The sequence below is a fragment of the Hylobates moloch genome, unplaced genomic scaffold (assembly GCF_009828535.3).
Source record: "Hylobates moloch isolate HMO894 unplaced genomic scaffold, HMol_V3 SCAFFOLD_5, whole genome shotgun sequence".
Lineage (NCBI taxonomy): Eukaryota > Metazoa > Chordata > Mammalia > Primates > Hylobatidae > Hylobates > Hylobates moloch.
In genome coordinates, this window is record NW_026652280.1 from 108,390,153 (window position 1) to 108,417,356 (window position 27,204).

General features: G+C 41.2%; 2 long non-coding RNA genes across 2 annotated transcripts; both read right to left on the reverse strand.

Annotated features, from left to right (window-relative positions):
* Nucleotides 1-590: 590 nt before the first annotated feature.
* LOC131383637 (uncharacterized) lies at nt 591-26,753 on the reverse strand. The gene is made up of 4 exons (XR_009213802.1): nt 26,718-26,753; nt 26,216-26,261; nt 2,244-2,361; nt 591-782 (listed from the first exon to the last, which is right to left on the reverse strand). It is a non-coding gene; the product is annotated as an uncharacterized LOC131383637 (long non-coding RNA).
* LOC131383636 (uncharacterized) lies at nt 22,176-25,821 on the reverse strand. The gene is made up of 3 exons (XR_009213801.1): nt 25,730-25,821; nt 24,343-24,481; nt 22,176-22,212 (listed from the first exon to the last, which is right to left on the reverse strand). It is a non-coding gene; the product is annotated as an uncharacterized LOC131383636 (long non-coding RNA).
* Nucleotides 26,754-27,204: the final 451 nt, after the last annotated feature.

Below are 27,204 nucleotides of genomic sequence, written 5' to 3' on the forward strand. Positions count from 1 at the left end.
TAGCTGATCAGGATGAATACAGAATGCAAGATCTCCTTCCAGCCAACAGACACCAGACACAGCACTAGGGTGGATGCATAAAGTTATAAATGACCCTGTCTCCTTTGTTCAGTGTACTTTTGTGGCAAAACTGCTGGTGAGTGTACCCTTTCCGCAGAAAGTAAAAATGGCCTTGCTGAGGAAGTTAAAATTTATGTTCAAGTGCTATTTACAGCACTGGGGAAGAAGCATTTCTAACAGGAGCCTGCATGCTGAGGATGGCAGAGGGAAAAGACAGAGCCACACCGAGCCCTTGGAGATGCCAACAATGAGCTACGCTAACCAATCCTGGAGGCACCATAACCTAGGACTTCTTATTATACAAGGTAATAACTATCCTTGACATCCACGTGAGTCAGGTTTCCTGTGACTTTGGCTAAAGGCAACTTGTAAGGCAACTTGTAAGGTGTGAGTGTGAAAGATAAAAAGATGAATATGGCAGAACATTGGTTCTCAGTGAGTATAAAATCTATGGCAAAAGGCAGGGAAGTACATTAAAAATTCTGAGAAGCATTTAAGTACAGGCATGGAAAAAGCAGAGTGGAGGCAGATAGAGTGGAGTGTTGGTCATAATTCGACCACAAAATGAACACGTAGATCCATAGTCTTCTTTTCCAAAGTGTGACCCCGGCCAGGCATGGTGGCTCATGCTGTAATCCTGCCACCTCAGGAGGCTACAGTGGAAGAATTGCTTGAGTCCAGAAGTTCAAGACCAGCCTGAGCAATGTGGCAAGACCTCGTCTCTACAAAAAACAAAAATAAAAATAAAAATTAGCCCAATGTGGTGGTGCACTCCTGTAGTTCCAGCTGCTTGGGAGGCTGAGGTAGGTGGATACATTGAGCCGGGGAGGTCAAGCCTGCAGTGAGCCATGTCCCTGCCATAGCACTTCAGTCTGGGTGACACAGCAAGACCGTGTCTCAAAACAAAACAAAACAAAACAAAAACAAAAAAGTGAAGCTGTTTAGTATGTTTTTCTGACAGGCTAAACAATGACATGATGACCTGGGTCTCGCAGCTCTTAAACTAGCAAGTGGCTGGCGGTAGGGCAGTTGGAATTCAGCAGTGTCCAGCAAGGCAGTCACTGGAGGAAAGAACCCCATAGTTTCAAAAACTGGTGCCACCAAAGAACTGAGACTCATGGACAGGACACCATGTGGTGAGCATGCTTGCAGTTCAAAGTCACCCCTAAATCCAGGGTTTTTCTTACTTCTCATCTTGGGCTGTCAATAGCATCTGAGATAGGTTGTCATTACCTTCTGGAAACACTTCTTCAGTTGGCCTTTAGGACATAATTATCTGTTGGTTCTCCTCTCGCCTCACTGGCTGCTCTTTCTCAGCCTCCTCTGCTGATCCATCCTCATTTTCCTGACTTCTCAACATTGGAGTGGCCCAGGACTCAACCCTGCAAGTTTATTCATCTTAGCAGATGGAAAGTCTATGCTTCTAGTTGCACAGGCCACTTTAGTCAGGCCTATCCCAACACCCTGCCAAAGCAAGATGAACTGACTGTTGATCTGTCCCACACATGCCCTCAGGGAGATGGAGTCTTTCTGTGGCTGTTCACCCTAACCCTGTTTCACCTGGCTGCATTGCTAGAGAAGAAGTGGTTTAGAATTGTGATGATGTGTGAAGAAGGAGTCACTTAAACCAAGTGATATCAGTATCATAAGGGGCATATTTAATCTCCCCTTCTCCCCTTCCCTTTCAACCTCTCCTTTTCTGTTCCGTGTCTGTTCTGTTGTGACCTGTGTGTGGGCTCCTTTTATAAAGATTACAAGCTCATCTCTGAGTTCCTACAACACCCAGACTATTTCCTTGAGCAGAATAATTAAATAATTAGATAGAGAACTTTTTATTTAAGCATCCTTTCTTACTTAGGGAATCCCAGCCTGAATATTTTATTTTGGTGAAAATGACAAAAGGGGCTTGGATAAAATGACTGAACCATGTCAGTCTTTTGTCCAGAGGCGTGGATGTGAAGAGGAAAGGGATGAGAAGGCACATATATGACTTCTTTTCCTGACTCTATCTGGTTCCACATTTGGGAAAATCTCCCCACAGTTTCCTGCCTTTATTTTTGTTTATCATGAAAAATGAAACTAAGTTTAAGATGGGTCAGGATCTCACATACCAAGTAAACAGGAAATCAGAATTAGAATGCTTGGTATTTGTGAGTGAGGGCAGTGAGAGAGCTAGGGCTTACCTTTTCTTTCTTTTTTTTTTTAATTATGAAAATCACAAAGTAAGATAAAAATCTTTGCTCCTTGTCTTCTTACCACTGAAGATCTTTGACATTATCCTAGTGGTTGCTTGCTGAAGCTCTGCAGGGAGAAAGATTAGTTTTAAAAACTGATATGGTGTCCACAATTCCATATGTAAAAGGATTTAAGGATCACCAAACAGGGATGGGCCCCAAAGCTTCACTGAGCCCTGATGAATGAATAGAACCACATTATAAGGTTCTCCAGAGAGTAGGGCAAAAGTTACCAATTGTTTTCCTGAAATATATCAACAAGAATGCAGGCCTAATTAACGAACCTCAAAGTTGATTTTTCTTGCTGCCTTTTTCTCTGAAAGACAAATAATAAATGAATAAGGCTGAAAGTAAATGAGAACCATATTGGGAAAGTGAAGCCTAGTCAAACTTTTGGCTGGGCTGGTTGCAAAGAGCTAAAGTTCTTTAATCATCTCACTGGAGATGTAGCCAAAAAATGCAATTTGAAACACACGCACACAGACACACACACAGACACACGCACACAAACACACACACACATCAACACACACATCTAACATATTTCCACACCCACACCCTCCCCCCTTTTTACTGTAGATGAATCAAGATGGTGGGGACAGGATATGATGAGAACCATTCCTGCTCTCCACCTATTTTATGAAAGGCTTTGACAATCAGTAATCTTTGCTGCCTTGGTTTTGGGAATCCATCTATGAATTCTTATTGTATAAACGTTCACTGTGCATTGTGCATTGGCTACAAGAAGCTAATAAGCAACTGGATTTGGTAATGAATTGGGAATATGCTAAGATGACAACCTATTTAAAATCCCGATTCTTCTAATAGATAATTTTTCTAGAAGATAAATTTGTTTGGGCGTAAAAGAATACTACTATCGGCCAGGTGTGGTGGCTTGAGCCTGTAATCCCAGCACTTTGGGAGGCAGAGGTGGGCAGATCACCTGAGGTCAGGAGTTTGAGAGCAACCTGGCCAACATGGAGAAACCCTGTTTCTACTAAAAATACAAAAAGTAGCTGGGCATGGTGGCACGCATCTGTAATCCTAGCTACTCTGGAGGCTGAGGCAGGAAAATTGCTTGAACCCAGGAGGCGGAGGTTGCAGTGAGCTAAGTTCGCACCACTGCACTCCAGCCTGGGCAACAGAGAGAGACTCTGTCTTAAAAAAAAAGGAATACTACATCTGAAGGTGGGAATGGAATGAGAAATGACAACTGTATTATAATTGAGGTAGTTTCTTATTAGTTGACAAATTGACGAAACACAGAGAGGTTTTTCTTGTGTCAGGGTCAGTCAGGTCAATTTTATACAGAGGCAGAACTAATAGTTGAATATGGTGGTGTGATTTCAGGATGGTTTAGTATACACTCCATTTCACTCTACTTCACAGTACTTCAGAGTTTAAGGCTTGAAAAATTGCTATTGTCTTTGTTAACAGAGGGGCAGAAGGCATCTCTATCTGGCTTAATGGAAGTTGGATGCGTGAGATGTGGACTTTTCAAATGAGGCCTCACTTAGATTGACATTAAATAAATTTGGCATATTGTAAGAATATTTTTACCCAACTCATGATGTTTCCTTTTGTTAAAGGGAGCTCATTTAGTGTTACTCCTGTCCTCCTCCGCTCCATTGCTCACCCTTCCAGGGTGGATGGATTATCTTACCTGACTGATACATCTGGGCTTGCTCGGCTCCATGTTCCTTCCTATTGGGAGTGAGTTGCTCACAGAGAGAAAGCATTTTATTTTGCTTTTCTAGGGGAGGGTTTTTCTTTATTGGGGTTCAGCACAGGCAGGCCAACTTGGCTAACAGATTGCCACATCCTCCACCCTGGCCTCTACCAGAAACAAAGGATATTTCAGTTTTCCATTTGCCAGTCCTTTTTCAATTTGTACAGAACATAGGCAAAGAGGAGAGCTATTTCTTGGGATTCCTTAGACACTCCAACATGGCTTAAGCATCAATCAAACTGAATGGAGAACTTGAAAATTTTAGTTCTGATCCTAGTTCTATCTTTCCTTAGGTGTTTGAATTTTGGGGATACATATAACATTTCTCTGCTTCATTTTTCTTAAATGTAAAACTAGTTCATAAAATCACTACCCTACAATTATACAGCAGTTTCCCTTTATCTGTGGAGGATATATATTAAGACCCCCCAGTGGATGCCTAAAACTGTACATAGTACCAAACCCTATATATACTTTTTTCCATCTGGTAACTGAAACAGCTGCTAAGTGACCAACAGGTGGGTAGCATGTACAGAATGGATATGCTGAACAAAGGCATGATTCACATCACGGGCAGGATGGACTGGGTGGCATGAGATTTAATCACATTAGTCAGAATGACATGCAATCTAAAACTTAGGAATTGTTCATTTCTGAAATTTTCCATTTACTATTTTCAGACTGTAGTTGACCACAGATAGCTGAAACAGTGGACTGCGAATAAGGGGGGAACTACTGTATGTGTAGTAGAGTGCCACACCATGACACATGTATATAATTCAGTGTATTGTTGGAGACGTTTTTCTAGACAGAGAAGCTTTCAAGGTTCTATAAAGGCATAGCCTGAAAAATACCTGTGAGTTACATAAGAATTGGCTGATCAGATTATCATTTCTGGGAGAAGGATATAATTAGACTTTCTGATATTTGAGCCTTCACAAACTTGCCTATCTCCTTGGGAAGGGAAGCTCTGGCAAGGGGCTACGACGTTTTTGGGAAACGGTCAAGAGGGCTTCTGGGAAAACAGGAGCTGAGATCTTAATCCTGTGTTCCAAGGACCAACGTTATAATGATCCATAGAAGGTAGGCTAGGGGAGCCCCTAACCAAGGCCAGGGATAGGGAAGACCAATAAATTCCCTGAATACTAAATTATATTGAGGAAGGGGGGAATCATGATGGCCTGGGCTCAACACAGAGTGATAGTCCATGGACCAATTAACAGTGACCACACTAATGCTGTAAAACAAACAACCACAAAATATCAGTGGCAAAATCAATAAACAGTATTTTGCTAAGGAGTCTTTTAGTTGACTAAGGGTTGGCTGATATTTGCTAGGCTCAGCAGCAAGGCTCTGATGATTTCCAATAGGCTCATTCAAATGTGTGCGGGTTTGCTGGAGCTCAGTCGATCTAGGCTGTCCTTGACTGCAGTGGCTCAGCTGAGTTCTGCAGTCAAATATACATGAGGCTTCTTAAGGCTCAGCCATAGAACTAACACACTATTTTCAACTTTTTCTATTGGCTAAGGCAAGTCACATGGCCAAATCCAAATTTAAGAGTGGGAAAATATATTCTGCCCCTCCCTGCTATCCTTGTTTTGAGACAGGGTCTCACTCTATTGCCCAGGCTGGAGTGCAGTGGATGGTTACAGCTAACTGCAGCCTTGACCTCCTAGGCTCAATTGATCTTCCCACCTCAGCCTCCTGAGTAGCTGGGACTACAGGTGCATGCCACTGTGCCTGGCTAATTTTTGTATTTTCTGTAGAGATGAGGTCTCACTATGTTGCCCAGTCTGGTCTCAAACTCCTGGGCTCAAGCAATCCTCTCACCTTGGCCTCTCGAAGTATTGGGATTATAGGCATGAGCCACCACAACTAGTCACTCTGCCCCTTTAGTAGAGAAATTTCAAAGTTACGTGGCAAAGGACATGGATATAAGGAGGGATGGAGAACTGACTAACGATGCAATCTGTCAGAGTAGAGGAGGATAGTTTTGGGCACACATCATGAGGTTCATAGTGAGAGGTCCTCCAGACACAAGCACCTGGGCACCAATGTTTGTGCTGTTAAAAGAAAAACTTCAGCTGAATTAAATTTAAAGGAGTTTAATTGAGCAATGAACAATGTGTGAATTTGGCAGCCCCCAGAATCACAGTAGATCCAGAGAGACTACAGGGATGCCCCATGGTCAGAAAAACTTTATAGACAAAAAAGGAAAGTGATGTATAGAAATCAGAAGCAAGGTACAGAAAGAGCTGGATTCATTACAGGCTGGCATTTGCCTTACTTGAGCACAGTTTGAACACTTAGCAGTGTATGAGTGGCTGAAGTATGGCCACTGGGAGTGGTCAAGACTCAGCTATTGTTACAGGTGCACACTCCTAAGTTTTCAATCTTGTCTGCCTATTAAGCTAGGTTACAGTTCATCCACAAGGACTCAAATACAGAAGTACAGAGTCCTTCTCAGGCCATATTTAGTTTGCTTTAGCAGTGCTCTGGAGAATGATGGCTGAGTAAGGAAATGTGAGCTTAAAAGGGTTGTAATTATTGCATGGAGAACTACAGTGACATAAGCAAGGCCGTCTTAACATCAGAAGCCAAGGGTAGCTGTCAACTCCTGTAAGGCCTACAGTGATTAGTGGATCTGGCATGTTCAATTCTTTCACCAGAAGATAATGTGTAAGTTCTTGGAACTCTTGGACAATCTGAGGGTATGATTGAGATGCAGGGGAGGATAATTAAAAAACAAGATTCTGGATTTCCTGATAATACATGCATAAGCTATGGGTTGTTCAAACAAGTTTAGCCTAAAGCTGCCTCCTTAGATATTTTAAGTTCAACCTAAAGGTTTCTCTAGACATCATGAACTCTAATAAGTGAAGGTATAAACAGACCATAGCCTACACTTGTGCCAGTCACTGAGTTTTGGCCAGTGAAATGTGGCCAACTATTTGAACTGTGTTCAAATAAGGCAAATGCTGAGCTATAACCAATCCAGCTTTTTGTGCCTCATTTCTGTTTTCCATATGTCACCTTCCTTTTTTTCTGTCCGTATATCTTCTTCCACCACGTGCTGCGCTGGAGTCTTAAAGCCTATTCTGGCTCAGGAGGCTGCCTGATTTGGGAATCATTCATTTCTCAATTAAACTCCTTTAAATTTAAGTCAGCTGAGGTTTTTCTTTTATCAGGGTTAAATGGAAAATTTAATGGAGAGATAGTTAAATATGCACCCTGAATTAGTGATACAGACAATTTCATGTACAAATGAAAACCACTCACAAATGAATCCCCCTCATCTATCGCTGCCACTCTCCTCTTTTTCCTTTCATTCTCTTTTTTCTTTCTGATTTTCCAAAGTTTATAGTTATAGATATTGAAGAAGGTGTCAAGATTCGGTGAAAGGAAAATATCTTGGGACCCTTCAAGCTAGGCACTATTCAGGGCAAGTCTCTCTCCCATTCTATTCAAAGTCACCCCTCTGCTCACAGAGAAAGATGCATATTCTGATTGCCTCCTTTGGAAAGACTTATTAGGAACTCAAAAGAATGCAATCATTTGTCTCTTACCTACCTGTGACCTGTAAGCCCCCAAGGTTGGAGGCAGGAGGGCCTTGCTGGATGGAACTAATGTACTTCTTACATACGTTGGTTGATGTCTCATGTTGCCCTAAAATGTATAAAACCAAGCTGTGCCCTGATCACCTTGGAGACATGTCATTAGGACTTCCTGAAGCTGTGTGAGGAACTGGCACATCCTCAACCTTGGCAAAATAAACTTTCTAAATTAACTGAGACCTGTCTCAGATTTTGTGGGTTCATATTTTGGTAACCATGGGGGATTCTGACTGGAGATGCCCCTGACCTTTCACAAATCTCCTGTCGGTGCTTGGTACCAGCACAAACTAACTTTATGACTCAAGCCAATAGGACAATTGGCTGAGGTCTGAGTGCAGCCCCTCCAGAGAATCCCTGATCTCCCACAATTTGGTTGAGATCTAAAGTTTATTTTGCTGTACAACTCCTCTTTGTTTTTTGGAGCTTTTCTTGCTTCCAACACAAGGAAGGCAAGTTTTTCCTGCTTCTGTGATGATGGAAGGCAGGTAACTCCTTTATGGAGTTTGAGCTGGCTTCCAACAAGGAAGATGAGTTGTTTTGTTTTGTTTTTTTCCCTTCTAGGATGCTAGAGAGCAGTCTTTAGCCTGAGACCCATCTCTAGGTCAGTAACTGAATTGGAGCTTGTCTTGGCTAAAGTTAAGATTAACAACAAGCTGGTCTTAATTTCTCCTTACCATTAGAGGGCTCAGTGATCATATTGTTGGGGTTTTTTGTTGTTGTTTGTTCCTGTCTGAAATTGTTGTTTAAGGATCCTAATTGTAGTTTGGAGATGCATTCTAAAGGGTCTTCACTATTGTTTTTTCTCCCTAATTTAATCTTAATTTGGTTTGTCTGTGTGCATTTGCAGGAGGAATAGAACTGTTGTTTTCATATGATAATGAGAGACTGAGCTTTTTCAGCTCTGAAGGAAAGGGCATTTTGCTCCTCCCAGACAAAGGGTGTCCCTGGGGGACCAAGGCCTCATGGGAGTTGACCCCTCCATGATGTGAAGTAGCCCTGCAGGGAAATCCCCAACAAAAATTAATTTTAAAAATGGCTCATCCAGGAAATGCATATAAGGACTGATCACCCAGCGTTTTGAGCCCTCTATGAGGTCATAGACCTTTGGAGAGAGAAACTGAGACATGTAAAAGGGTGGAAATGACTCAGTGGTGACACACTGTGGAGTCCTGCCCACAAGCAGCACATATTGATCCACCACACAAAAACCCCAGACCATAGCTCAGTTCCTTCTTTTTTTTTTAAAAAAAAAAAAAAGGCAGGAAGCAATCTAAGAATGAGGAGAAAACAAGGAGAATGACCCCCTTTTGAGCACTCCATAGGTTTTATGGCACCTCTACTTGCCAAAGTTTATGTAAAATGGAAATAATATGGTCTTTGTGCACATTTACATTAAGAAAAAAGAGCCCTAAAGTCGACCTGCAAACTATGAAGTTCCTAAGTCCTATTTTTCTCTGTTTTTCTTTTCTGCCTGCTCTAAATCTGCTGTTATATTTCCATTAAGATAAAAACCACTGTTTAGACCCTAGAAGTTCTTTTTGCAAGCTGGTAAATTTGTATTTACCTCATGGCTAAAAGTTCTGAAGTAAAAGCTGTAGGAACTTCCTGTATGTGTGTGTGTACGTGTGTATGTATATATTTAAAAGGCCTTTATAATTTATATAATCCAAACTTTTTCTCTCTGCATCTTACCATGTAAATTTTGCTATTTGACTTTCACATGAACAGCTTCCTTTAATATGCAAATTTAAGACTATTTAGCTGACAACTGCCCAGGGTGGTAAAACAGGTTATCAAGAATCTGAAATTCTAAGATAGGAAAAAAAAATGTTTTTATGAATCTATAAAATATACTTTTATCAGCATGCCTAATATGTCTCTGTATTTATGTGTGTGTACACAATGTTTCACTACTAGAAAAAAATAAAAGAGCTCTAATTAATTGGCTTAAAAAAATAAAAGTGCCTAAATCAGATACTAAAAAAGCAAAGGCTAGTCAAATACTTTTTCAAGTTTATGTGACTTAAGTAAAATCTTTAATAAATAAGCTAGCTTTAAAATTATTGGTAAAGTAATATGAGAAATGTCTTAAGAATTGCCAGCATACATTTTTTATTTGCATTTACTAGTCAAGCAATTTCATTCTCATCCCTGCCAAATACTATAAGGTGTCAAAATTTGGCACAGGGGTTACAAAACTATAAACCTGGCCCCAAACAGAATGATCTTTGCTTTTGTAAATAAATAAGACATTGATATTGGTTTAATGAAAATAGCTGCATCTTAAATTTAGCAAGATTACTATGAATTCTAATCTTGTGGCTTTAGGCAGTCTAGTCCACAGGCAATAAGGATGTTTGTTTTGGGTAAGGACTGTTTGTTTCAAAGCTAAACTATAAACTAAGTTCCTCCTAAAGTTAATTTGGCATATGCCTACAAATGAACAAGTATAGCTTGGAGGTTAACAGGAAGATGGAGTCAATTAAGTCAAATCTGTTTTTCACTGTCTTTGTTGTAATTTTGAAATGGTGGTTTTATCACTTTAAATCATGACTATCACAATTTTCATAAATAATGTAGGCAAAAAATTAAAACAAAATAATTAGGTAAATGTAATGGGATAAACACCTGTAGACAAGCTGGTCATAATTTAGAATATAAAGTTATATTAAATTAAATAATAGATACTTTATTTTTTGGAGTATTTTCCAATAAACATATCTTGTAGGAAAACATTCTTGCTAAAAAAAAAGAAAGGGGGGGTGTCCTTTTTTAAGAGAAAGGTGAATAAGTTTCATCTAATTCAAAGCTTATTTAAAGGTTATGTATAAAACAAAATAAAAAAACAGAAAATAAAAAGAGACATAAAGAAAGTCATAACAATAAAGAGGTTTGTTTTGCGATAAGAAAACTTAAAGAGAAATAATTTTATATGACAAAGAATCTTGTATGGTAAACGCAGTTTTAAAATAAAATAATTAAATGACTGGTTGTTTAAGAAAGAGAGATGTCCAGGACAAACCAGAAAGTCCAAGCATGTCATGAACAGTCTGCATAAGTCACAATACAAGGCTTTATATTAAAAAAAAAAACCTTTAATATGATCCAGCTGTCGTATTGTCATTAAGTTTTGGTTTGCTTAGGAAAAAAAAAAGAGACAATTTTTTTAAAAATTAAGGTTATTACATCCATGTATCTTCCTGTACATACTTTTAAAGTCCATGTGACATTGAGTTACAGGATTTTGACTCCTGGGTCTAAAAAGGACACCAAGTCCAGCTAAATCTTAAACACTGACAGCAATTAAAGCCTCATCTTCAGGCCCAATAGAAGGTGCTAATCAAAATAAAATGCATTCCTGACACATGGGGCAATAAATTAAAGCTATTCAACTCCTCAAGGCCCAGGCACTATTGAGGGAGAGGTGGACACATAAGATTGTAAGGGTTGATTTTGAAAGATAAAATAAGTTCTGTTTCTCTATAAGTTAATCATTAATGATAAAGGCATACTGATGCAAGACCAACACATGGACCCCTGTGTCAGATTAGCAAGGTTTTCTTGAAGCATTAGCCAACAACTATATAAAGGTTATAAATGTTATAAAAAGCTTATGGAAGCTATATCTTACAGTCAATATTAAAATTTTATAGATTGTTTATAAAATTTTGAAAAAATTAATTGGCTTCATACTGTTTTTATTAGGGCATACTGTTTGGAAAATTAAGCCTTCTCTCTCAAAGAATAAAGACTTTTGCCTGTGTTTTTTTTTTAAATCTTTGAGTTATCACTTTGGTTAAATGAATGACTTATTTTACTATGACCTGTGATCGTATTTTATGATATCAAATGTTTAAAACCTTTGATGTTTGACAAACTTTCCAAAATCAAATTATAAATTATGTCTTTTTATGACCTAATTAATTCTTTAAGATATTAGGTTCCCTAAAGTCCAAAAAATACCACATAATTTGGCTTATTTGGTACAAAAATTATACAGGAAGCATTGTCAAATATGAAATGGTATTTGGTTTCCTTTGGGCTATATTTGTATAAATAGGTTATTGTTATATGTTCCAAAATTATAGGAAACTCCTATAATTCTGATATAACTTAGTGTACATTATCAGTAATAATCATAATTATTATGTTAAAATTATTGTGTGCTACAGAGGTAACAAATTTTCTTGTCAATTTTGTCTTTGACTATGGCTGCCCTAAAACTTTTTGTTATCCACGGACAATTGTTGTCTTGTTTTGGTCCTCTTTAGAAGGTGGTTTTATAGCACCTGTAGTCCCAGCTACTTGGGAGGCTGAGGCAGGAGAATGGTGTGAAACTGGGAGGCGGAGCTTGCAGTGAGCCGAGATCACGCCACTGCACTCCAGGCTGGGCAACAGAGCAAGACTCTGTCTCAAAAAAAAAAAAAAAAAGGTGGTTTTATAATCAGCTATAAAACTCTGACAGGTGCTCTTGAATGCGGGTTTCCGATAACTTTGGAGACTGTGACATCAGAATAGAGGAAAAACTTTCAGGACTCATGGGCAGCTAAAATGTTCATGAATATCAAGAAGAACAGGAATATACTACATGGACTGAACTAATCTTTTTGACTTTTTTGCTTAAAAAGTTTGCTGATCCTTTGTTTTGTTTTTCAGAGTCTTAATAACTTTCTTGTATGCTATTGACAGCTTCTAACAACTCAGTATACTCCTATGAACAAAATTTGGAGCATATTTGTTTCTCTCTACCTGATTTCTTCAGACTGTGGAAACTATTTGTGAGTATTTTTAACTTATGGCAATACAGTTATTTGCATAAGTGCAATAAGAATCTGTTTTCATTTGTAACAGGAAACAACTGGAGAAACTCCTTATTTCACCAAGGCTTTGACTGGAATGGTGTGCTTTTTTTTAAGGAATCAAACTTGACTTATGGATCCAATAAAGCCCTTGGAAAAACTGGCCTCATATTTTGTGTACACAGTCCCTGTACGGGGTTTCTGACTTGTGGTAAATAATGAATGTCACTTTCCGACAGGCCCAGAAGCCCCAGGTTTATCTTGAAACCTCAAGAGGAGAGGAAATTCACCCAACTCATAGATATTTGATGACACAAATCCATGCCTGGTTTGGCTTTAAAAGTCTCATCTGAGATTCTTCTTATGAACAAGTTCCATCAAAGCCAATTTAAAAGCCTATGTTTTATATATATATTTATATATAAATATATATATGAATTTATATAATATATATAAATATATATATAAATTTATATATATACACACACATATATATATATAATTGCCACATTATATACAAATAATTAGGCCAAGTATAATAAAGCAAACCTGTCCTGCCATAATTTGTCTTCAGTACAAATGGGAAGTTGGAGAGAGAAAAATTATGTTTCAAAACTATAGTACCCCTGTTGTTAGATTGTAGTCTTGCCTAATGTTTTTTTCAAGTTTTATTATTTTCTACAGTTTGAACTGAATTCTAATTTTTCTTGGCTACAAGTCTTAAAAATAATGCTTTCAATTATTTTTCCTTCTTTTTTTTCAAGTTTTCCTAATTTGGAATCACTGAAAACTAAGTTTTGATTTCTTAAAACCCTGTGAACTGAAGCCAGACAACTTAAACTTCAGAAGAAAATAACAGCAGACTATTTACATACATAAGCCACTTGCATACCTGCCTACTAATATATGGACTTCAGAGTAATGTGGCCGATACACATTTTTCCAGGATTGTTCTTTGGTTTATTGTTGTTTTTCTCCCTTCTTCCCCCAATTTTCTCTTCATAGGACATGAGACTTCACAGCCTGCTAAAAATAAGCTTTTGGGACCTACCCATCTAGGAATAAACAGTCCTAGCCTTGAGAGATCAGATGAAACCTGAGGCCAGAGACTCATTTTCTTCTAAAATGCTTTCTCCAAAAGATTTTTAAATAGAAAAGGGAGAAATGTGAAAGGAAAATGTCTTGAGCGCCTTCAAGCTGGGAACTGCTCAGGACAAATCTGTCTCTCATTCTATTCAAAGTCATTTCTCTGCTCAGAGATAGATGCATATTCTTATTGCTTTCTTTGGAAAGACTTATCAGAAACTCAAAAGAATGCAACCACCTGTCTCTCACCTACCTGTGACCTGGAAGCCCATAGGGTAAAAGGGGCTTGCTTTGAGTTGTCTCTACTTTTCTGAATGGAACAAATGTACTTCTTACATATATTGATTGATGTCTCATGTTTCCCTAAAATGTATAAAACCAAGCTGTGCCCCAGCCACCTTGGGCATGTGTTGTCAGGACTTCCTGAGGCTGTGTCACAGGTGCATCCTCAACTTTGGCAAATAAACTTTCTAAATTAACTGAGACCTGTCTCAGATTTTCTGAGTTCATGATTCCTACTTGGAAAATTGTCAATATTGTGAATGAGGGGGATTTGAAGTATCATTCTCTTTCTCTCCCTCCCCAAAATCAGTTTTGGAATTATCCTTTCTCTCTCATTTCCAAAGATTAGGTATGAAATGAAAATGTAACCCCAAGGCTGCATCAAATCAGGGCAATGATTTTCTGATTTTTATCTCTTGTTCAGGTGAGGAATCCATTTTTCTTGTAGCACTATGGGCAATGTGATGATAGGAAAACAGTGGTGCTGGTTTTGAAACTGCCTTTGCAAAATTATAACTGAGGAAATTATAACAGTGAAAGAAATCAGACCTGACTGACTCTATCTTGCTTCCAACCCTTAAGCTGTCATTTATTCCTGGGCATAGGTGGAACTAACTTTGGGAAGGATTTCAATTCATGTTTTGACTCTGAAACAAAATTGATAACGGCCCTTTCTGGAAAAGACCCCCTTCTTGTCTGAGGCCCAGTCTGCCTTTGCAGGACTAACAAATTAGCTACAATATTAGATCACTATTGTAAAACCTAAATTCAACACTTGAGATATTTTGCAGACCCTGCACTCGATGAATCAGCTGACACCACCCAGACCTGTAATCTGGCTCAACCAGTTCTGCCATCACACCCAGGAATAAAAGACGTTAAGAAAATCTAACTTCAACCCACTATGACTCCATCTCCATCCTGACCAACCAGCAGTCCCCACTTTCCAAGCCCCTACCTACAAAATTCTTTAAAAACTCTGATCCCCAAATGCTCGGCGAGACTGATTTGAGTAATAATAAAACTCTGATCTCCCGCATAGTAATTCTGCATGAATTACTCTTTCTCCATTGCAATTCCCCTGTCTTGATAAATCGGTTCTGTCTAGGTAGCAGGCAAGGTGAACGCATTGTGCAGCTACAGTTGGCTATGTGTTTACAGGAGGACGATTTGAGAACAAGAGATCTTCTGCTGTGTACAGTGCTCCCCTTTCCCCAAACATGTGAGGTCAGCCAGCATATCTCTTCCACATTCTCACACTGTCCAAAGTCTGAAGTCACATAGGTAATGAGCAAACATGTTTAATGAGTAAAGAACTGCTGGTCTTACAAACCTTTTAAAGGGCTTGCCCCCACAAGTTTAATAGTCTTGTTTGCTCTCCAGGGCCTGTGAAGCCCTCTCAGCCTACCCTACCTGCTCATCTCTACTAAAGGAAAGGACAGCTTTGAAAGCTGAAGTCTAGTTATCAGGTGTTAGTGCTTTTATGCACACCTGTAAAGAAGGAGGGGAAAGGAATTCAGTGCTTTGAGAATATCAATATGCTTTTGTGTAGAGAGGATATGTAGATGTGGCTTGCAGAGTACAATTAACAAGACTGAGGTCTGGTATAAAGAAAGTGATTTAATCCAAAGCCAGTTTAGGGGAAAAAGTACAGGCTTCCTGCCTAAGGGTACCACTTTTCTTGTGGGGCAGAAACCGGGTACTTTTAAAGGGGAAGGCACACAGAGGAGGAAGTCAGCAGGTAGGAGGGCATCCAAGTGCTAGCTCTGGTGCTTTATCTACTGAGCTGTAGAGCTGGTGACTGCTGGTGCCTTTGTGGGCAGGACTAGGCCAAAAACTCCCCAGGTGGGAGAGAGTTTTTGTAGCCGGACTTTGGGTTGTAAATCAACTGTTTTCTCTTGAAGCTTTCTCCTGGTGGGTGAGAGTTCCTTTCTGGAGTATCTAAGAACATAGATAAACTTGCCTTATAGGGAGTGTCTGGTGAAGGGGAGAAAAAAGACTATATTTGCATTTCTAAGGGCCAAGTAGGAAGTGGCTTAAAAGACAAAGGTACAAATGGTGTATTGGAAAATCTCTCCCCTCCAATCCCAGGAATGCATGTTTTGGATTCATATAGATGCAGATACAAATCCTGGCTTTGTTGATGATTAAAACTGACCAAGGGTAGATAACTGAGTCTCTTCCATCTCACATAGTGGGGACAGTAATGAATACCTCATAAATTTATTATGATTGGGTGAGATGATATGTATAAAGTACTTGGCATAAAATAATAGCTAATATAGCAACTAGTCATTCACAAAACACAGATAAAGGTAAGCAAAAAAGTGTCTTTCTTTACTCTTCTTGTTTTTGGCCTTACTCTCTATCTTGAATACTCATTACATTGAAAGAGAAAAATTAATGTAATTATTTGTTATTATTATTATTTGAGACAGAGTCTTGCTCTGTTGCCCAGTTTGGAGTGCAGTGGTGCAATCTTGGCTCATTGCAACCTCCACTTCCCAGGCTCAAGGCATTCTCTTGCCTCTGCCTTCCAAGTAGCTGAGATTACAGGGGCATGCCACCAAACCTGGCTAATTTTTCTATTTTTTTTTTTGTAGAGACAAGGTTTCACCATATTGGCCAGGCTGGTCTCTAACTGCTGACCTCAAGTGATCCTCCCACCTTGGCCTCCCAAAGTGCTGAGATTACAGGCATAAGCCACCATGCCCAGACCAAAATTAATTATTAACATTATGCTTTAGGGTTCAGGGTAAACCCAGTAAATTCACCATTTTCCCAGTCATTATGGGCAATTATTATTTAATATAACCAAGTTACAGTCAAGAGTTTCTTCTACCACTTTATCTTATCCTTGGTTGGTCTTTGTTCTAGTAGGAAGAGGACCTTCAGCCACTAATGTCTGTCTCTTCTCACACTCGACCAACATAGTGTTGGGTGACAGGGGAGGAGGTAAGCTTGACACCTTTTCAGCCTCAGTTTTTCTTGGTGCTTTGTTAACCTACTGCTTCAGATGTACCCTGTCCTGTATCCACCCAAGTTACCCTCCCATTTACCAGCAACCCTCCAATATGCAGCTGTGTTCTCCTAGAATCTAAGCAGTTCTGTCCTCGCTGGGCTGCATTTTTCTGACACGATGTTCCCTTGTGCTGGCCCCAAGACCCCATGGGCTTGCCCCAAACCAGATAGCTTTTGTGTCTCACTCAAGGCCTTGGGTGTTTTCATATGGCCATCCACACCCCTCCAAGGGTATAGGAAACACAGGGTAGCCTCTGGCTTTATTATGTCAGGACACCATTTCCTCCCCACCGTTGATCTATAACAACAGGTCAGGCTTGCATCTTTCTGGATTTCATGCAGGGAGCAAGATGCAGTCCTCTCCATTCTCAAATCCCAAAATTTAAAAGGGGTTTCTTTGTGTATTCCCACCAGACACATCTGCATCTGTGCTCTGACCATGAGGGGAAAGATTGGAAAAATACACAACTTCTACACTGCATCTGATCCTCATATTTCCTCTTCAACTCTCTTCTCTCTACCCAGCTTAGACAGCATTATCTATTGGGCTTGGTAGTGGAGGAGGATGCAGATGAAGGGAGGGCAGGAAAAAATGAATGCTGCTGGCTCATAGCTCTATTCAGATGCTTTCTGTCTTATTTCTGGATAATGCCTTCTGAAGTCAAGGAATTTGATGTTCCTGCTCCCTATTTCTGCAGTATCTGGATTATAGGCAGCTATTCAGGGCACAGGTGAATGATGTGTGTGAGAATATGTTTGGGAATGTGTTCATTAATACTACATATTAGTCCATACCTAGTTTGCTATCACTGCTGAAGCGTCTGGTTGGTCTTTGTTCCAGTAGGTAGCGAGCTCTCCAGTGATCTTCAAGAGGAGGGGTTTTATTTTCTAAAAAGGCATCTACTGATGAAGAAGAGCATTGACCTTGGTGGGAGGTGACCTGGGTGGAGTACAGACACTGCCTCTTTATTGCTACATTGCTAGGTGACCTTGAACATTTAATCCCTTTGAGCCCAGGTTTTCTCATTTTAAATTAGGGCAAGGGTCATAATAATACCTTTCTTTCAATGCTGTTAAAAAATTAAGTAAAGGCCATTAAAACTGCAGGTACAGTTTTTCTAAATCTCCCATACAACTTAATTATCTTACTATTGAAGTCTGCACATATAAAACAGGAAGTGAAAAGTTAACTGTCCTCCCAGACATTTTGGTAAGAATACTAAGGTGATAATGATACCAACATAAATAAGTAATTTACAAGAATAGTTCTATAGATTTCTGGTGTTTAAAGTTATCTCGAATAGGATTTCAAAAATATTAGCAAATCTTGATGCAGTCTGTATTATGGACTTGACACTCTTCTGAGCATTTCAGATATATTATTTAATTTAATTCCATGCGAAGCAGTATAATCTTAGAGAAAATTTAGCTTTGATTTGAAATTTGACAAAATCATTTATATGTCTGCCATGGACTGAATTTTGTCCACCCAAAATTCACATGTTAAAGTCCTAGCCCACGATATGATGGTTTTTGGAAGTGGAGCCTCTGGGAGGTAATTAGTGTTACATGAAGTCCTGACAGTGGGGCCTTCATGATGGGATTGGTGCCCTTATGAGAAGAGACACCAGAGTGCTTGCTCTCTCTTGGGCTGTCTCTCTCCCTGTGATGTGAGGTTGCAGCATGTTGGTGCTGTGTACAAGCCAGGAAGACACCCTCGCCAGAAACCAACCACGCTGACACTTTGATCTTGGACTTCCAGCTTCCAACACTGTGAGAAAATAAATTTATGTTGTTTAAGCCACCTAGGCTAGTATTTTTTATGGCAGCCCAAACTGACTAATACAATAATCTTCATGCTCTCTTTCTCTATGGTTGGTTCTCTCCCATTGGCCGTGGGCAACATCTGTTGATAGAACTTTCCTTCAATGTAATTGAAAAAGCAAGCAAACATGTATCAACATCTGTAAACGTTTTCATTTAGTCCACCATGGAACTAAAATACATTCTATATTTACCATGCCTTTATCCTCTTTTGCATCCACCTTCAACCAACACAGTTATTTCTAGAAAGAATTTGGGCAAGCTTCTGCCTTTGTTCAAATATGCATGTGGCCAAGAGGTGTTTTTCCTCCATTTTTTTTTTTTTGAAAGAAACCTAATGAGTTCTTTTCTCATCCTCTCTATGAAATTATAAATTCCTTGAAAACAGTATCATTCTTGTTATTGAGTGATATGCAAATTCTAGTGTGGCAACCTTTTATCTCTTGGACACTCAACACATATCTGTTAAATTGTGCCAAATTTTTTAAAAGGGGACCTCAGATCAGTTTTGGCTTAGAGGAATGGTGGAGTTGGGAGGAGGGTGTGCCAGAGGGGTGAGTCCAAACCTGAGGCCTTGAGAACAAAATGCAGGGAAAACCAAAGCGCAAACAACAAGGCCAAGTCCCAGGGCAAGAGAAGCAGCCTGAAATAAGGAGTCATTTGAAATTGGAGGGGAGTGGGAGCCACTCTAGAATGCAGAGAGGAGGTCTGCCACAGCTGCTAAAAGTATTGCTGCTGTCCCTGGGCTTCCTGATAGGTCAGCTGGAGTATGAGACATGCCACTCACATAAACAAGGCTGTTTATGTACAGGCTGGGGCCTGACATTTCATTTTTGTATTCATCCTCATGCCGTTCTTTCAAGGGCGATTACGTCTTATCTTGGTTTGTTTATAAACATCCAGCACAGCAGTCCCCTGCACACTGTAAGGGTTAAATGTTTGTTGTCATGGATTGCAAGTCATTGTCCATAGGGCTTGGGTGGGGAGGGAAGCTGGGATTAGCCTGGAGCCTCCATAGAAGATCTGCTTCATCCTAAATTACATTCAGAACAGTAAATAATTCTTAGAATGCATTTCACAAGTGCAACACACTCATTTTAGTGTCCTGGATATGGTCCAGGGAATTGTAATCTAAATTCTCCATTTCATATGGTCATGTTTCTAACATTGCCCAGAAAGGCCATTCCTGGGTTGCAATGGCTTGAAAGGCAGGAAATAAGAACTCAATCTTGGCCCCACCACCAAATCATTCTGTTGTTCTAGGTCCCTGAGCAAGCTGTCTCCCGACTCTGCTCTCAGTTACTCTATCTGGGAAATGGGGATAACAAACTCCCTGTTGAAAACATGCAGATGAATTAGAGATAGTATTTTTAAAGTGATTTCCCAGCTAGAAAGAGAATGCTGCATATTTCACAGATGCTCCCAGGCACAAAATCACACACATGTAGTAGTCATTTTCTTTCCTCTGGAATTGAGAAAATATAGAACTTGAACTGGGCAATTCATTGTTCTAATGTTTGAGAGGGTGTGGATAGTGATCTTAAAAAATCAGCCAGTCACAGCTGATGTTGAGAAAGGGTAAACACTAGTGGAATCAATTGGCTTTAGAAAGAGGCAATGAAACCTCCAATCAAATAGCTCACTAAATCCTAGTCTTGGCTCTGGCTCAAATCCCCTCACTAGGGTCTTAAAGTATGATGAGAAGCTTCTGGCGTTATACCTGGCACGGCACCACCCGGGGGTCCAGCTGGCCTTATAAAACTCTTTCACTCATACACAAGGCTGCTCCTGTTCACCATGTAGGGTAGGCACCCACTGTGTGCTCTCCTGGTGGATGCAGGTGGTAGCCAAGGCGGAATGTCACATTGACTCTCCAAAGCATACGGCCTGGTACCTTGCGGGCACTTGGAGATATCTGACCCGGAAATAAATGAATGAATGAAGGTACCTGTTCCATGCAGCTGAAAGTTTGGGCAGCTTTCCTTACGCTCTCCTGGAAGAAGACACAAGTCTGTGCACACTAAAGGGACATTTGGTGGGCACCCAGAGCTTGAGAGAGGTTCGCAGTAACAAACTAACACCTATGTAGTACCTGCTGAATGTGCCAGGCATGATTAGAAGCATTTTTAAGTTTTTAACTTGTTTAATCTTCACAATAATCCCATGAGGTATGCTCTGTGATTATTATTCCCATTTTACAGATAAAGTCAAGGCCCAAAGGAGTTTTGTAACTTGCCTAATGGTTAGGATGCTGGGTGATCTGAATGCAGGCAGTCTGACTTTGGATCTCACCCCCTTAACCACTCAATTACAGTGTACTTCAGTGACTTATGACTCCTACCACAGCAGCAGACTTCGGGAGAAGATACCACTCGGTGCACTGTGCCGCCATCCCAGCATGAGACCAGAGCAGTGCTCAGTTTCCTAACATACTGGGGTAGGTTGGGCCTGGTGTTTCTGTTTCCTAACGGTGACACTGAGACTGAGGTGCAGAGCAGTTGTGTGTCTCACTCATAGTCACTAGGCTAACAGCGGCAGAGCAGGGATCAGGAATCGGGTCTGCTGGTCCCTGCCATGCTGCTTGGGGCTCTGCAGTTCAGCCACTCGTGCCAGAGACACTCACCTAGCATACTTCTCAACCCCGTCCCCACCAGACTCCTTTGCCCAAGGCCAACAATACTGGCCATGTCTGGGTAATCAATTGATAGACACCTGCTTTGTGTGAAGGACTTTGGGCACTAGAATAAAAAGCCAGAAATGGAAGACTTTGAGGAACATTTAATCCAACCTCTCATTTCACAAATGGAGAAATTGAGGCAGCTCATCCAAGGTCCCAAACTAGTTGGTAGCAGTCTGGAACAGGGCCCAGGTCTCCCAACAAGACATGTCATATGCATTTGCTACTCTGCCGTGCTGTGCTGGGCAGCGGCAACGGGAGGTACCAAGAGCCTCTCTGTACTGTCTGTAGAGCCTCTCCTTTCAGCCTCTCACTGCCTCACTCCATGGGTCTGGCTGCAGCCTACTCACTGCATCCTGTGGCTGTCAGTGCATGGGGTAAGCCCTGACATGTGGAGGGAAATAGGCACCCAGACTAAGGGATTCTGCCAGGCCTGTGTATGAAAAGGATCCTCAGCAAGCCATCCATTCCCACTGCCCTCCTCCCGCTCCTCACCAGAAACTTAATTAATCATGTTTGCATCTGGATCCAGACAAGACAATAGCAGGGATGTGTTTTTGGTTAGGAACTGAAGCTGCATTCGCAAAGGAATGTTGATTAGTTAGTGGTCGGTATCATTTTTCATGCCTTTTTAAGTTACAAAAATTTTAATATCAAAGCATTTCTCCCTGCACTGCACGTATCTATTTCTCGTAAGTGCATTATGCTGGCATAATTTTCTCTTCCTTCCTGCAGGCTCTGTTTATGAGATGATCCATCAGGTTGTCTCAGAGTCTCCATCCAGCCCTTCAGCAACGGGAGGCATTCCAGGTGAGCTCTGATCCCACAGCCCCTCCCCATGTGGAGGGGGAAGGAGAAAGGCAGGCTTAGGCTGGGATATGATACACTGTTGATCAGAGAGACAACAGTCACCCACTGCAGAGACAGCAGGCTCTCCCCTCTCCCCCGCATTTCCTGGGCCCTCATTATAAATGCTGCTGCTCTTTACAACAGGAGTGGGCCCCTGAAGAGAAGAAAAGAAAAAGTCCCAAACCTCCTCCAGACCCGTAGACGTTGAGGTCAATCTGAATGCCTCAATTCAGTTTTCAATTCTGCACCAGGAAAATGCCCTCAATATGGGAAAATCTTTGAATGCAAGAAGCATGTCTCAATGTGTACAACATGCCCATGTGTGCAGAACATGTCAAGTCACAGATGATAAGTCATGGCAGAGAAGCAATGTGGGATCTATATGGCAGAGTCAGAAACCTGTCTGTGTGCTCAGCCCTCCAGCTAAACTTCCCTTTAGACAAAAGTGGTGGAGAGGTAACAAAAGAGAATAAGGTGCCTCCTCCTTCTCTTCAGTGACCTTTCTGAAGACAGGCCTGCAGTAACAAATCTAGCTTAGGCACTATGTGTACAGCTTGGACAGGATTGACCAGTGGGAACAAAATAACAACATGTTCTAAGATGCTCAGATGCAGACTGACCTTCCCTCCAGCTGAGAAACCATCCTGTGGTCACTGATTTCCTGAATGCACTGGACTGAGGGGATGGGGAGGGCCTGTTACAGGACAGGATCACCAGGGGGAATTCAGGGGATTCAGTATACATTTGTGTCACATTGGTCCCCAAAGCAGTTTGGGTTTGTTGAGTCAGGGTTTGACTTGCTGAGAGCCCAGCCCCAGGTCATTGCTGTTACTCCAGACACTGGGAAATGTGGATTGTGGGGTGATACTGAAGCTGGGGACTGGCCTGGAGACAGACAGTACTCTGCACAACTCAACAGCAAAGTCACATTCCCAGAGAGCAACCAATTGATCCAAGAGTTATTTATTCAGAAAATAAACTGCAACTGTGTGCCAGGCACTGTGCTAAAGGTACACCACACTGGGCCCACCTACCTGCAGGCCTCACCCCATGGAGGATGGCCTGACTTGGTCTCATTATTTGTTCCTCTGTCCCACCTCTTCCTTGGTGCTGGCTAAAGGCTAGGCTGGATGTTTAGTTGTAGCCCTAAGGAAAAATTTTAATATGTCCACTTTTATACACAGAGGCACAGATGGTAAGCAGCTATGAAAGTTGTCTGAATCAAAATGGAGTAATTTATGTTAAAACCCTGGCAAATGGAGCCAGGGAAGGCCTTCAAGGGAGGGTTCTTACACATGAATGCCTGATAAGAATTGTCACAATATTTATTTGGCAGGGGAGATACCATGATCATGAAGATTTTCCGAGGGCAAGGCTTATCCACTGCAGTACGGTTGTACTGCCCCCTGTGATTTACTATAGCTTTGCAAAAAGGCCACTGCAAACTTATACAGAAAATACTTCTGTAAGGATGTCTGTCTAGCAACTGCTTGTTCAAGCTTGGACTTGTGCCACCCTTGTAGCCAAGGATAATTGATTCAAACAATTGTAATCCTCTTCATTTTGCCTTTATAAACTTCCCCTTGCCCCAATCTCTTTGAATACGCTCATAATTTGCTATGGCACACATATTCCCATTGCAATGCTACTCCCAAATGAATATCATCTTTTTAAAAGAGTCTCCCTCTCTGTTTGTTATTATTGAGTTTGACAAAGCAGGGGTCGGAAAGCTATAGCTTGTGGGCCAAATCTGGCTTGCTGCCTATTTTTGTAAATAAAGTTTTATTGGAATGCAGCCATACTTGTTGTAGTATTGTTTGTGGCTGCTTTTATGCTATGCTGAAGAGTTAAGTAGTTGGGAGGTCCACAATTCCTAAAATATTTGCTGGCTGGCCCTTTACTGAAAAATTTGCCCTGGTATAAAAGATTTGCCTGTTTCCACTAGAGAATCAATGGTCAAATAGCAAATATAGTCAGAGTTCTTGATTTCTTTCCAAAGACCCAAACCATGGACTGACCTTCTTATTAAAAGTTATTTTGTTTTGTCTTTAATATTTGTAATCTTCATGATTCCTGCCTTCTGGCAGAAAATATCTAAAATATTTAATGGCTGTTATAGAAAGCAAAGAAGGATAAATGTCTTGAAATCTTAAGCCCAATAACATACTTTAGAAACCAGAGGACAACTGCAGGCTCTGAATCTTCTTGGGGCCTAGACTGAACTCAGGACCGTGGCCCTCCTCGGTTACTGACTTAAGGCAAAGGTCAAACTTTGGGGTAGGTTCATGTTGACTCTAGTCAGCCACCTGCAGAACACATAAAAAAATCAGGTAACTTATACTCTTGTATTATAAAATTTTAAAGTATTTATGTATCTTTTTAAACCACAGATACAGGTCTATAAAGCATGCATAAACAAACTCTTAGGATATTGTGGTAATCTAAAAATATCCTGGGGGAAGATGAAGCAATATGTAAATATTCCATTTTATTATCCTCTGAATAAAAACAGATATTTTTGTGGTACTTTCAGGACCTTGGGGTAGGTAAACAGATAAAGAATGAAGCCCATAGATATTAAGTCCCTTGCATAGGGCCACGTCATCCTTAGTTCCGCTAACCCAAGTCAGCCTCACTTGAAAGCCCGTGTCTTTAACATTCTGCTTGCTCTATAGCCTTGCTTTCTAGGGGAGGGGAAACTTGATGGCTCTGTAAAGTTGGGCTCATGAACTGGCTCTAGGATGCCCCTTGCAGCTGGGCTCATAAAGAGTCTTCCAGGCTGGCTTCTGCAGATGCCTGCACCCTCAAGTCAAACATGAAGCTATTTTCTTGGCTCATCTCCCAGCCCCGGGTCTTTTTTCTGGTTTTGTTGGGATGCTGCTGAGTGAGAATTGCAGGATACCCAAGAATTTGCCAGAACTGAGGGTGCCTTCACACTTCTCCTAGATCACCTTCTTTTTGGACTATACATGGTGTGGTCCAAGAGGAATGGGTTCTACAAAGATGAGGCGGGTCGTTGTGTTCACACACTCATGAATATCAAAGAAGAGGCACCAGCTAAGTCTTCTGGGAAAATTTCCAAACTGACACTGCAGTGAAGGAACAGCTGCAATCCCTGCACCTCCCGTTCTGCTCAGCCCAGCATAATAGCCTTCACCGAGAATCTGCTCAGAGACAAGCCTGTATGGAGTGTTGGGTGCCAGGGTATCTAAGACCTTGGCCTATCCCTGCCAGGGATGGAGTGGCAGATACAGCAATGCAGCCTGCAGTGGGAGGATCTGAGGCAGCTCCAGGGCTGCTGTTGGGCACCTGCAGAAAATATCCTGCTGTTGGCAGGGCCTGACCACCTGCTGTCCCTTTACTCACTCTAAGGCCCAAGACAGACACAGATATCTCTTAAAGGCCCTTCCAGCTCAAAGATTTAAAATCATCTCCTAATCCTTCATCTTGTAAAGAAGGAGTGTCATTAGCTAGGATGGGCCTAGAATATCCAGTTGAGTGCTCAATGGAAACCATTTCACCCTCACAAAGCCATGTGAGAGAAGTAGCCCTACCTCCATTTCAGAAAAGAAAGTAACTCAGAGAGATGAACTGATGGGCCCTAATCATACAGTTTGTAAATGGCAGAGTAGGGAATCCGTAGCTCCGGATGCCAGGTTTCAACAATGAGCTCCAAGGGAGGCCTGTCAGGGAAAGACAAGTTACAGAAGGGCAGGTGAGGGCCGTCCTCCAATTTGGTTGTGCAGGCTGACCCCTGTACTAAAACCTCATAGGGATTGAAATTCAGCCTGGGTTCTGCTCCCCATGCCATGAGTCCCAGCAAGGTACTGAGCCCTCCAGGGAAGACTCTAATATGCACAGAAGAGCATTGGGGGCTAGTGCTGCCCTGCTTGTGGGTGTGCAGGTAGTGAAGTCAGGTGTAGGGAGGGATAGCAGATCCAGTTCTACCTGGATGATGCTGGCAGGGTTATGGACTGACCTTATGACTACCCCCTTCATACTGTAGGTTTTGCTGTTGTCACTTTGAGTGTTCTCCTTACCTCTTCAGCCACTCCTCTTCATCATTGAACACCTTTATGAGGTCATCTAGCAGGACATTTACTCAGCAAATGTTTTTTTCAAGACCAGCGCAGGAGATGAAAAAAGAGGGAAGATGAGAGACAAGAGCATACTGATGCTTTAAATTAAATTTATCTCCTAATTTGGCTCATAATTTAATTAATCCTAATTTAATTAAATGTATTTCCTAATTTAAAAAGCCTATCAATGTCCCAATTTGGAATATTTACAAAATTTTTGCAAACAAAATGTAGAGTTAGCCCATTTCCGAAGATCATGACAGAATGGAGTTTTAGGAGAGAGTAACAAGCACATATTTCAAATATTGTGGGCCCAAGAATAAGCTTGCACTCTAATTGAAGACAGAACAATTAGTGATAGATGAGATCCAATTAATCAAATTGGTCAAAATCATAAAACTCTCATTGGCATGGGGTACAAATGCAGTTTATATCTCTTTTTTTCAAGCCCTTCCCCACCTACCTCGTTAACAGTAAACCCAAGGTCCTCTTCCTTGCCTCCATCCTTACTCTGAATTGTCTGTGAATTCAGGGACTTACAGTTTCAAGATATAAGACCTGGAGTCTGACCGGTAGACTAAACATCCACTCCAGCCCCCCACTAACCCCGAGGAAGAAGCCTGGAGGTAGAGGGAGGAGAAATGAGACCAGCTCAGGCCAGTGGCCATGGTAAGGCCTGCGGGTAGGGGGCGCAGTGCCTGGCACACGAATGGCACTTTATTTTCTGAATAAATAACTGATTACTTGGTTCATCTCTGGGAACATTGAGTTTGCTACTGAGTTGCCCCATCAAACTCTTGGTCCACAGGTCAATCCCCAGCTTCAATATCTCACCCCACGATCGACCTCTTTCGCTGAAGTCAGGAGTAACAGCAATTAACTCCTGCGCTGCAGAGTCCCCAGGGCCAGATGCCACGTGAGAGACCCCAGGCTGGAGCGAGAACTTGAGG